The sequence below is a fragment of the Dermacentor variabilis genome, chromosome 8 (assembly GCF_050947875.1).
Source record: "Dermacentor variabilis isolate Ectoservices chromosome 8, ASM5094787v1, whole genome shotgun sequence".
In the NCBI taxonomy this organism is placed as follows: domain Eukaryota; kingdom Metazoa; phylum Arthropoda; class Arachnida; order Ixodida; family Ixodidae; genus Dermacentor; species Dermacentor variabilis.
In genome coordinates this window covers 165,391,026-165,402,345 of record NC_134575.1, presented here as the reverse complement: position 1 = coordinate 165,402,345, position 11,320 = coordinate 165,391,026, and positions in this window count along the sequence as shown.

Sequence of the window (11,320 nt, the reverse complement as noted above, 5' to 3'; positions counted from 1 at the left end):
GATATCACAGTGTCCATGAACCTTTCAAACGTAGTTGAGGCCGAGCATGAGCCGGACGCAGAACCTTAAACTCGTAAAGCCCGCCAGGCGTCACAAAAGAGCCTTGTGTCGATCGCGATCTTCCACCTCTACTTGTCAGTATCCACTTTTAATGTCCACGGAGGAGAAGTAACGAGCATGCCGTAGCCTGCCCAAAGAGTAATTGATCCAGGGCAACGGATAAACGTCTTATTTTTTCATAACGAGATTCAACTTGCGATAATCAATGCAGAACCTCAACGTATTATCTTTATTTTTTTACAAACGCTGCAGATGATGCCCAAAAGCTCTCGGATGATTGGATTATATCCTCCAATAGAATCTTCTCGATCTGCTGCTGCTGCATTGCCTCACGTTCATTCTCAGTCACTCGATACGGGTTCTCTCAAATGAGTCTTACTGCCTCCTCCATGATTATGAGGCGCTTGACCTACTCGCGACGTAGAGAAGCAGTCCTTAAACTCTTTGAGCAATTCCAGATGATCGTGTCATTCTGTTGGCGTTAAGTCCAGACCAACGTCAACAGTGGGCGTACATGGTGTTGTACGAGCCTTGGCTTCTTGCATGGCGAAACAGTATTGAGCACGGTATATTTGATACTGGCATGCAACAGTGGGGTCTTTACTGAATGTGCCCACGTTCACTTGTGAAATTTGCCATGAGCACCTCAGCACACCCGTCTACTAAGCTGACAATGGCACGGGCGATGGCAACACCTTGCGGAATAGAAGGGCAGATACATATTCCGCTATTGCGTGTTCATATTGTGCGGCGCAACTGAAGGAAACAAGTCTGCATGATAGTGGCGATATGCGCACTACCTCTGACGACATCAGGAAAACTAGAGATGGTGAGCGCGACCGTAGATTCGATGGGCCCACTTGCCGGCAAAGATAGCTGTCGTCGAAGGAGGCACGGCTTCATCAAACAGGCGGCGCGTAGCGGCATTTCGGCTTCCCTGGTAGCCAGCTTGATGATGAAGCCAAAAGCCATCAATGAGTCTTGGCTCTCCACAATTATAAAACACAGTGGTCACCGATCTGTAGTGCCCCATGTATCGGTCTGGCGTAGCTGGGGTTTCTTTAAAGGCCCTTGACGGTACTCTGGTATGGGTAGGGAAGACAAGCGACGAAAAATAATGCCTGCATAGCTATATGCGTTTGGCTGGCATGGTAGATGCGAAGGCGATGCACGACCAAACGCGTGCACGTAGATGTAGGTGTTCGGCTGGCATGACATATCGGGAGAGAGCCCAGAAGGGACAAGCGCCTGTCGGACTTCCTGGCGCACCATTTCAGCAATGAGACAACCGTGAATTCCAGAAGCGGTGGTGCACGTGCTGATGGTCTGTGCCTAGCGTTCTCCTTTGCAATTTCCTCGCGCACAATCTATCGGATCAGTTGACGTAAGCAAGTCTTAGCGGCCGTGGCGAGTGCTGCGGCTCTTGTCGGTGCCCCAGTAACCAAGTGATCGTATACAGAAAGGACGTGCGCCAGCAGCGAGGCAATCAGGAAGGACGCATCCTCACATCGCATCTTCTATCGGTTTCACGCAGATAACCTGGTGTCAGCGTCGGCTGGTGGATCAACGCTGCCCGACACTGCCTCGCAGAACTTCCGCAAGCGCGTCAACAAATCCACGTGCCCTCAGCGTCGCTATCGTTGGAAAGGTGCGTGTCGTGACATAACTCAGATGCGCAGGCGGTATATGCTATAAACATGAGTGCTACATGAGTGCTACGATGACCTACATGGTATAAAGCCTGAGGGATTTCGCCCGGATTGAGCACTTGGCAGCAGCGAGGTAACCAGGAAGGACGCATCCTCAAATCGCATCTGCTTTCAATTTCACACAGGTTGGTTGTTCTTCAACCTTGTATTTTTCTCACTTCCGTTTTCTTCCCTCACTGCTGGCAACAGGCTTGATTTGTTTTGTTGTGACATTGCAGTATGTCTCCTTGGAAGGAAGAGCTCAGGAAGGAACCTAAAGAATTAGAATTTAAACTTGAACGAGATGTCAGAAAGGAATTAGGAAACTGAAAAAAGCCTCGAGCACCTCGATGCGAAATGTGAACAGATAATACAAACAATACTATCCTTGAAAAGGAGAACGAAACGTTATGAAGGCCAATGAATCGCTGGTGAATGATTGCACATGTATGAAACGGGAGCTTGAGGAACACAATCTAGGAATGACTGCTAGTGAGGAGTATTCACGAAGGTGCAACAACGAGATTAAGCAAGTGAATGAAGGGGAAAATGAAGACCTCAAGAACGTCCTATGCCAAATAGGAACACTTGCTAATGAGCCTGTAATCCCTGATGACATTGAAGTTCTGAGTAGAGTCCCATCCCGAATTTACCAAGCCTGCCCTGTAGTGTAGCGCAGTTCAGGAGCCGTCTAAAATGCGACTTTTCTTCAGAAGTCTAAAAAAACGTGTGACAGCGTCTGACCTCGACCGTTCATCGGGCTCCCCTGTGCTTAAAATGAGCATCTTTGTCCTGCTCTAAAACGGCTTCTGGGAAAGACAATAGAGAAGAAGCGAGTCTGTAGCAGGAAGTTCGTCTCTGACGATGAAAACTCTCGAGTAGGTCATGTTAGCAGCCCTCGTAACCTTGACTAAATTTTGTAGGGCTTAAGATTGTAGGATTATTGAAAAGCAAAGAAAATTTAAAAATGGCACTTAACAGAGATGATGTCATTAAGATATACAGCACTAAACCTGTAAAAGGACTAAAATGTTTCCATGATAACATGCAATCAGCACATAAAAAGACAGAGGAACTATCCATTCTCTTAGAAAGCTTTAGGTTACTTTTTGCATTGTAGTGCTCACGGACACATGGTTCACGTCACCGATGATATTATAAGGGGTCCAAATTATTCATAATTTTTTATTCACAGAACTTACAAATCTTGTGGTCCGCTGTTTTTACACGTAAAAAAAAAACTTCGAATGTAATATACCTGATAAATTTTCTTTAGTATCAAATGCTATCGAAAGTCTTGGGGTCAAATCTAAAAATTATGCCGTTGCTACAATGTACCTTCCTCCTACCGGGAGCTTGCCCAATTTTATTGATTATCTTCAAACGCTCTTCGACTAGGTAAATGAAAATATGCTAACGCTTATTTTAGGTCGTTACTACAATATCGACATGCTGAATACTTCCCTATCTCAACAGCTTTGCTCAGTGTTCAATTGGAATGGATTCTATGGAATTACTGGTAGCCCTACCTGTATTACCACTAATAGTAGTCCTTTAATTGATTTATGCATAACAAACATGGATCCTAGCGACACTGCGGGTGGCGTTCTTGCCTCAAAAGTTAGCGATCACACGCCATTTTTTGTTTGTTAACATGTCATCTAAGATACTAAAAACTTTCTTGCATAGATCTAAAACTACAGAACATTATTCAACATGCACTCAACAATTTTCGGGATACGCTAATTATTATTGCCTGGGAAGTCGCCTATGTCTCGAAAATATGCGGTGACGCCTATGATAATCTTCAGCGTCTGTTTAAGAAAGCGTACATCGAATAATTTCTACTTATCCTTATTATGAAGTCAGCACGCTCACGTAAAGCTTGGATAGCTAATTACTGCCTCAAGCTAATCAAGAAGAAGAATAAGCTTTTGAAAAATTTTTTACCTACGTGCAGCCATGAGGATTGTGAACTATTTCGAAAACTAGGAAATTGACCAATACGTGCCTGTGTAACGCGAAACGCGAATACCTGCACTATATTTTTTCTCAAGAAAGTAATTATAAACCTCAAGCCATGTGGAAAAAAGTAATGATGTTTTAAATCACTCCAATTCAACTCAAAATATCACCGAAATAAAATTAACTGATCAATTAGTGTAGGGTACTAAATTGGCACAATCTTTTAATGACTTTTTTCTGAATGTAGGGAAAAGCTCCCATAACGTTCATGCAATAATTATTGTTGAAAAAAAAATACCGACGATTACGTTACTTCCTAATGCGAAATTTGAGCGCAGCAAATAAGCTGTTTCACCTTTTCGATAGATTGAGGCAAAGAAATCGAGCAACACATGTATGCGCTATCACAGAATTTTTTTTATATATTTCCCGTACTCCTGGATCATCTCGACGGCGGCGACGGTAAGCTTCTGCTTCTGCGGCACGCACCTCTGGATTCTGACGGCGACGGCGCTGGGCCTCTGCTCTGGCAGCTCGTTTAGCAGCAGCAGCAGCAGCAGCAGACGGAGGACTTCCATCGGTCGTCTCGCTCATGGCTCAGAAAGAACTGGCAGATAATTTCGCAGTGGCGAACGGCAGAGGCAATTTCGGCTCGGGCGGTGCACATATACAGATCCGCCGCCACCGATCTGGCTCTCTGATTGCCACCGCACAGGGCGAACGGCAGCGGCAATTTCGGCTCGGGCGGTGCACATATACAGATCCGCCGTCACCGATCTGGCTCTCTGATTGCCACCGCACAGGGGTTGCATTGGAGGAGGAGCGAAGAAAGGAATTAAGTTCGAGCCGGCGCTTTGACAACCGGAGACTCGCAGGAAGAGGGGGGAGGGGGGCGGCGTGTACACCCAGCGGCAAACGATGGGGGCAGAAGCGCGCGCAGCAAGCGGACAACACGATAAAGGGAGGAGGGAAGAGATAGCAGCGACTGACTGATGCCGCTGACGCCGATAGTGAGTCAACCCCAGCTGCGGAGTTGGTTTCAGGGACAACGCCGCCGATGCCGACACGTTATCTTGACTCTCTAGCGGCGTCAGCGGCATCCAGCGGTATCAGTCGGTCGCTGCTAGCGCTGGGGGGATGAAAGGGGGGCGGAGCTGGTTACGAGGCCGATGACGACGCGAAACCCAGGAACGGACGCCAAAGAGCTGCGCTCTAAAACTCTAATAGACAGTTTCTAAACCCGACGAGCGAATCTGAAACTTTCGCAATACAAAGTCAATTTAATTGCACCAGTACTCCCTCATATATACACTCTAGCCCTCTCAAAAGGTACTTTTGCAGAAAAAAAAATGCAAAGTTCAAATTTATTGTAATTTTTAAAAGCGGAGATAAAGATAACCTGGGCAATTACGGACCAATTCTTCTTCTACTGCTGTTCTCTAAAGGTCTGGAGAAACAGTTATATTCTACGATTTCTTCTTTCGCAGATAAATTAAACTTGATGATTCAGTTTGTTTTTCGCGAAGGTCGATCGGCGAGAGCATGCTTTCTTAACACACAAAAAATATTCTAACTGCATTTCAGAAAAAAACAATTTGTTGTTGAAATACGTGTGCATCTTTCAAAAGCATTCGACAGTTTGAACCATGACACATCATTAGTAAAATTTTAACTTTACCGTATAAGAGGAGTACCTTTAAATCTCCTGTCATATTTTAAATACTGGAAACAGTGCGTTTCTATCAACGACAGCCTATCCCCTATGAAATCGATAAATGCTGGTGTTCCACAAGGAGGCAATGCTGGGCCGCTCTTGTTTGATTTACATGTTAATGATGTCACCACCATTACCGAAACACTAACTTATATAATGTACGCGGATGACAGATTTTACTGGCCCCTTTTCGAACGCCATGTTTCATGTAGTCGTGGACGCACACTCCAAGTGGGTGGAAGCGTTTGTTATGCGCTTCAATATGGATGCTACAGTTGAAAGATTGAGAAAGCTGCTCGCTTAATTTGGTTTCCCAGAAATCATTGTCACTGCAACGATCCGCAGTTCACTTCTAAATAGTTAAAGTTTTTTGTGAAGGAATTGGAATGTCGTCACGTGCGCACAGCACTGTACCAAAGCTCAAACGGGCTGGCAGCGCGCTTTATTCAGTTACTTAAAAATGCTCTTCGTAAACCTAGCGGAGCCGACACGTTACATCTGAGGCTTGAAAAGTTTCTGCTTATCTATCGCAACGCACCCCATGCGATAACAGATGAGTCGCCAGCAATCATATTCCTCGGACGAAGGCTGCTAAATCGACTCGATGTTGTCAACCAAGCGGTGGGAGGAAGGGTTCCCTATAATCAGTTGAAGCAAGCCGTGGTTCGCCCACGTCTTGACTGTGATATCATAGTCGGCGACCGAGTGATGGCTGGCAATTAGCGAGGAAAACCAAATTGGACTCCTGGTATTGTTATAGGGATGTCCAGCCCTTTGTCTTTTGCTGTTCGTGCTACCACACCGAGAGGCAGTTTCACTTGACGTTGTCACAAGGACCAGCTGGTCGCGGGGACCACGGATCCAGACCGGGAGGCATCTGACGAGGAGGGATACGAGTTCCTTGGCTTTCAACCGAGTGCCAACCCAGAGCGTCAACCTGCTCCACTCTTATCACCAGTGGTCCTGCCACTCCGCAAGAGATGCAGACGGCGGGAGGAAGACGCTACCCGGCTAGAGACCGTCGACCAACGGACAGATATTAAGCTGCTGTTTAGCTTGTTAAATTAGCCAATATAGAAAGGGAGGGATGTGGTGCTCCGGCCTAGGGCCGCAGTTTGTCATGAGGTCAATAATGCGCAGCCGCGCGAAACAAATAAAAGACGTGTGCCGCAACCTGCCCGCGGGGCTTATCTCGAGCAGACACGCACCAACGAACATGCGGTGCGTGTCTGGTCACGCACCAACGAACATGGTGCGTGTACGTCGCTCGCCCCCCTAGAAAGTTGCCTGCTGCTTCGCATGAACCGCGCAATACAACAACCGTTTTGTTCCATTTTTCTTTATTGCTGTTTCTTGATTATTTCGATAGTGGCCCAGGCTTTCATAGAAGCCTTTGTTTTAATAGGCGTTTCCTAGGAAGAGGAACGTTTGTTTTGTATATCTGCTTCGCAGTCAGAAAAATCCTTTGTAATGCTTTGCCAGCTGGCCCACATGACACGTTGTGATTCAGACGCTGATAATTGAAAGGCAGTGTTTTTAGTATTTACTGCAGAAATTTCAAAGTCATTTTTAACAGCCTAGTTGTTTAACCTTCAGTTGCGCCGTGTAGCTTCATCATAAAGCTCAGCCCAGCTGTGCGCCGCCTCGCGTTGCCTAGCAACCACCTGCGAGATCACCGACCCACGTCACCTCCTCGCACCCCACGCGCGTAGGACGGCGTCGTGAGGTCAATGGCGAGCAAAATCTCAGAACAGCTAGCACCTCGAGAAACCTCTCGCCTCCTCTACTCCGCGCGTACGTGCTGCTGCCATGGGAAGACCGAAGGAAGTCCGGACATCTGAAGAAGAAGAGGCTTACGAGGAAGAGCGCCGCACTGCCAAGCGAGAAGCGGTGCGTCGGCGCCGAGCTGATCCGGATCACCCCGCCGAAGCTGCAGCTGAGAACAGGCAACGCCGAGTCGATGTTCCCAAGTTTCAGTCCAGGGAACGCGAGAGTCGGCGCTTGAACGCTCGACATCACAGGAAAAGCAATCTCTGCCAGCGCCTGCTAGCAAACTTCCAGTGTCAAGCCCGCCGAGACAACTTAGCGAAACCTAGCATAACCTCGCAAAACCTACAAACAACTTCGTCATGCCACGTAAAACCTAGGCGATCACAAGCTCTACTGTTGACAGCAGCCTTACAAACCTAGCGCAAGTTACACACGTTTTTCTTTTATTGTTAGAGTTCGCCCAAAATCATTGTTCCTGGTTTCCTATCATTTATGTGAACCTGAGACAACTGACTGGCCCTCCTGTTGTGTGCTTGGGCTTGTATTTGCTATGCTGTCAGGCTAATTAGTTCACTCGCTTTGCACAATTCTGCGAGACATCATCAAACAAAGCGTTACTTGGGTGCTTAGCTCCCCTTTGACTGCACCAGTGCAGAGGTATGTACCAATGACACAATGCTTGTGGATTGGGATCATACTACAGTAAGAGGTACTTCTGTGGCAAACAGGTTGAGCATGCATATTAAGAATGTTAGCATTTATGGCGATGGACACATCAGAAATCTCATAAGTATAATAAGCTTTCTGGATCTTGCTTTATGCTTAGCTTGAACAGTTGGATGTCCTTAATTGCCTTTTAGTTAGGGGAATGAGATGTTAAGCATTAATCAAGCCGCTTTTCTCTGGAGATTAGCAGCTGCTTTTTCTTATATAAAGTGAGGAATCTATGTAATATGTAATAAGTAGCATTGATTTCTTACCTTTCCTAATATGTAATATGTTTTTATCAGTGTTAGGTGTCATTTCACAGCACCATGCAACAATATTATTCAAGTTACTGCAAAGATTAGCTTCAAACGTGTTGGATGCGCTTCGAATTTATTGTTTTCCACCTTTATTACTTCTTTTTTTCAAGAAAGGTGTTAGAGGTATAGGCTCTGTAGGTGTGCTGCGTTGAGGCCAAGGCTCTAATGTAACGCCTCTTTATTTCGCGCATGCCTCCTCGGGCAGATTGCACTGTGTAACTACCTTCTGACATCATGTGCCTTCGCCACTGATACGTGGTTATGTGCTTAAAGAAGCGAGCAATAAATATATTTACCTCACTTATGCGTTTTGCCCCTCTGCCTTGTTTAAATCGTAGCTTCTCACCAGTTACGCAGCGTAGACGGCTTATTTGAACACTTCAGATTGCCGGCATCGTCCCCTGCTCGGCAAAGTACAGTCCGTAGTGGACGCTTCGCCAACAATGGACGCTTTCGCAGTGGCAGCGTATTGAAATACTTTCTGCAAACTATAGCGAACTGGAATATTCGAGTTCACTATACTGCTAAATCATGCAAAAATTGTTTTTTTGTATGTTCCGCTGCTCGAAACGCCATCTGCTTTCTGTAGGAAAGGTGTCATGGCGGCTTCTTGTTTAGCTTCAATGTTGAAGTAGTTGGAGCTCGAAGCTATCTTGTGCTGTTATTTATAACGCAGTGCTAATAAATATATTTGTCGAAGCTACAAGTAATTTGGGAACTTCTACAAATTTTTCCACAAACATTTGTGGGAATGTTTGTATACCCGTCATACCCAGAGGTAAGCAAACCGTTACTGCCCCTGCCAATTTGCGGCGAATTTCGTCGCAAGGCCAATATTTATTGTTAATCTTAACTGACGACATGCTTTATCGACATAATGCGGCATATGACCAACATCGTCTTTCATTCGGTACATGACGAAAAGTTAAATTCAAACCAGAATTATTGCTGCGGTTCTGGTTTGATTTCGGTTCGCATCGTCCGGTATTTACTAAGCACGTTGGCTTTGTTTGATTTTCTGCGAAAACTGTCACCGTCGCCCGCACACAATGCCATCGGAGAAGCTTGTAAGTGTGTGTGCAGATTTTGCTGCCTATTGAAAGTCTGCGTGGAGTACGCGTAAAATGTTCTTCAGCAATGTATTCGTACCCCCGCTCATGGACTTGGTTGCTCCGATGTAGTGTCTTGTAGTAAGCCGCTATTCGCTGGACAGTACAAGCTTGAGGCAAAAGCGCTCTAAGCTGGCCAATTATTTTAAGACACAGTCACGCAGCAGGTAAAGTTGTGTTGTCGGCTGCAGTCGGCGAAAGGCTGTGGTTCCCAGACTGAAATAATATATGCGGACACTCACCTGTTGTAAAATCTGCGGTAACACAGCTATAAAAATCTAGTGCTAATATAGTAGATAAATGCTGGTTGGTCTAAGGTAAACGATGCCTCAAGTGCAAGAGTTTGTGCTAGAGGTAGTCTTTTTGTTGGAATGATAGTGGCTAGAACAGCCTACTGGCTTCTAGATGGTGTTAAATGTATCTAGAGATGCTCTCTACCACTACTTGTGCATTGACAGGATACGTGAGCGAAATGAATGTATATCTCTCGCAGTACTAAGACGATGCCCTCGCTTGAAGGGCAAGGACTGTTTAACAAACACCGCTTCAATATTTTTTTTAGAATTTCCGGAAGAGTGTGCATTTGTGAGCACAATTCATGGTCACAAACCACCACTCAATGGCTAGTGTCTATGGGCTGTCACGTCTGCTGTTGTATCATTGCTGATGCCGCCTAAGAAGGAACAAAAGCCACAGGCAAGACAAAGACCAATATGAGAGCCATTTTTTCTTCTCATACCTAAACACCGAAAAAGCTCTCTTTCAATGCCACGAAACTGAACTGCTCAGTCCTTGAAAACGGAACTGCACATCTTTCTTTTCACCTTTCACTGCTCTATGACCTATGGACAATTTTTAATGGTTTTCATTAGCCCAACAATACGCAAGCCCTCTTCAAGACTTGCGCTTAACAGAGGACCCAGACAATGAGCGATGGCAGCCTTGTTTGCTATATGTCCGTACGTTCCTACTCCGCCACACTCCCCAGAGCCAGCATACATCACGTTTTCAGCGTCACTGCTGATGTATTAGTGCAAAAACTAGGGAATATGAAATTTTTAAAACGATTTTTAGTAAGGATAAGCAATGTATGAAGGACTGCACAGGACACAATAAATGCGCAAGCCGAGCTTGGTTCCCATAGGTACGTGTGCAATGTTATCAAAGTTAAGAGGATAGTAGACACCAAATAATTGGTTGATGTTTAGCAATCCAATTACTTTCACTGGGTAGTAATTGTTAACTTATCAAACATTGTTGTGTGTGATAATTGTAATTGGTACCCGTTGTGATGGCTTAGTGGCTATGGAGTTGCGCAGCTAAACACGAAGTCGCTCCATCAAATCCCGGCCGCGGCGGCCACATTTCGATGGCGGCGAAATGCAAAAATGGTCATGTCCCGTGCATTGGGGGCACGAAAGCAAACATTCATCCCCAGGAGGTCAAAATTATTCCAGAGTCCTCCACTACGGCGTGCCTCATATGCAGATAATGGTTGTGGCACGTAAAGCACCAGAATTCTCTTATTTGAAATTGGTTACGTTTCTTCTGTGCCATGTACAAGTCTGCCTATAACCCTATGACTTAAACGGGTACTGAAATGGTTTTAGAAGATAGTAAGAAAACATTGTCGATCTACTAACGAGGCACCTGAAAACACGTGAGCCAAAAATTATTACACTGCATGCAGAAGTTAAGTTAGAATCTCATGTTAAAGATACCAAAAATCACTTGCTATCGCTTCCGCAATGTCTTCATGCATTGTCATCGCAAGCAGCAGCACCCACAACAGCTATTGCCTGATTTCGTAATAGCTACAACATTTTCAGTAACACAGTTGTTGCTTATTTGAGGTAAACAAATGAAAAATATATATGTCTGCAGTATCAAAAAGACAGAAGAGCCAGTTCATCTTTGCATACTTCATCTACACACGACTGTTGACTATTTCTGCGTCTGTTGCGTGTGGCATTGGGGAAATAAGCATAG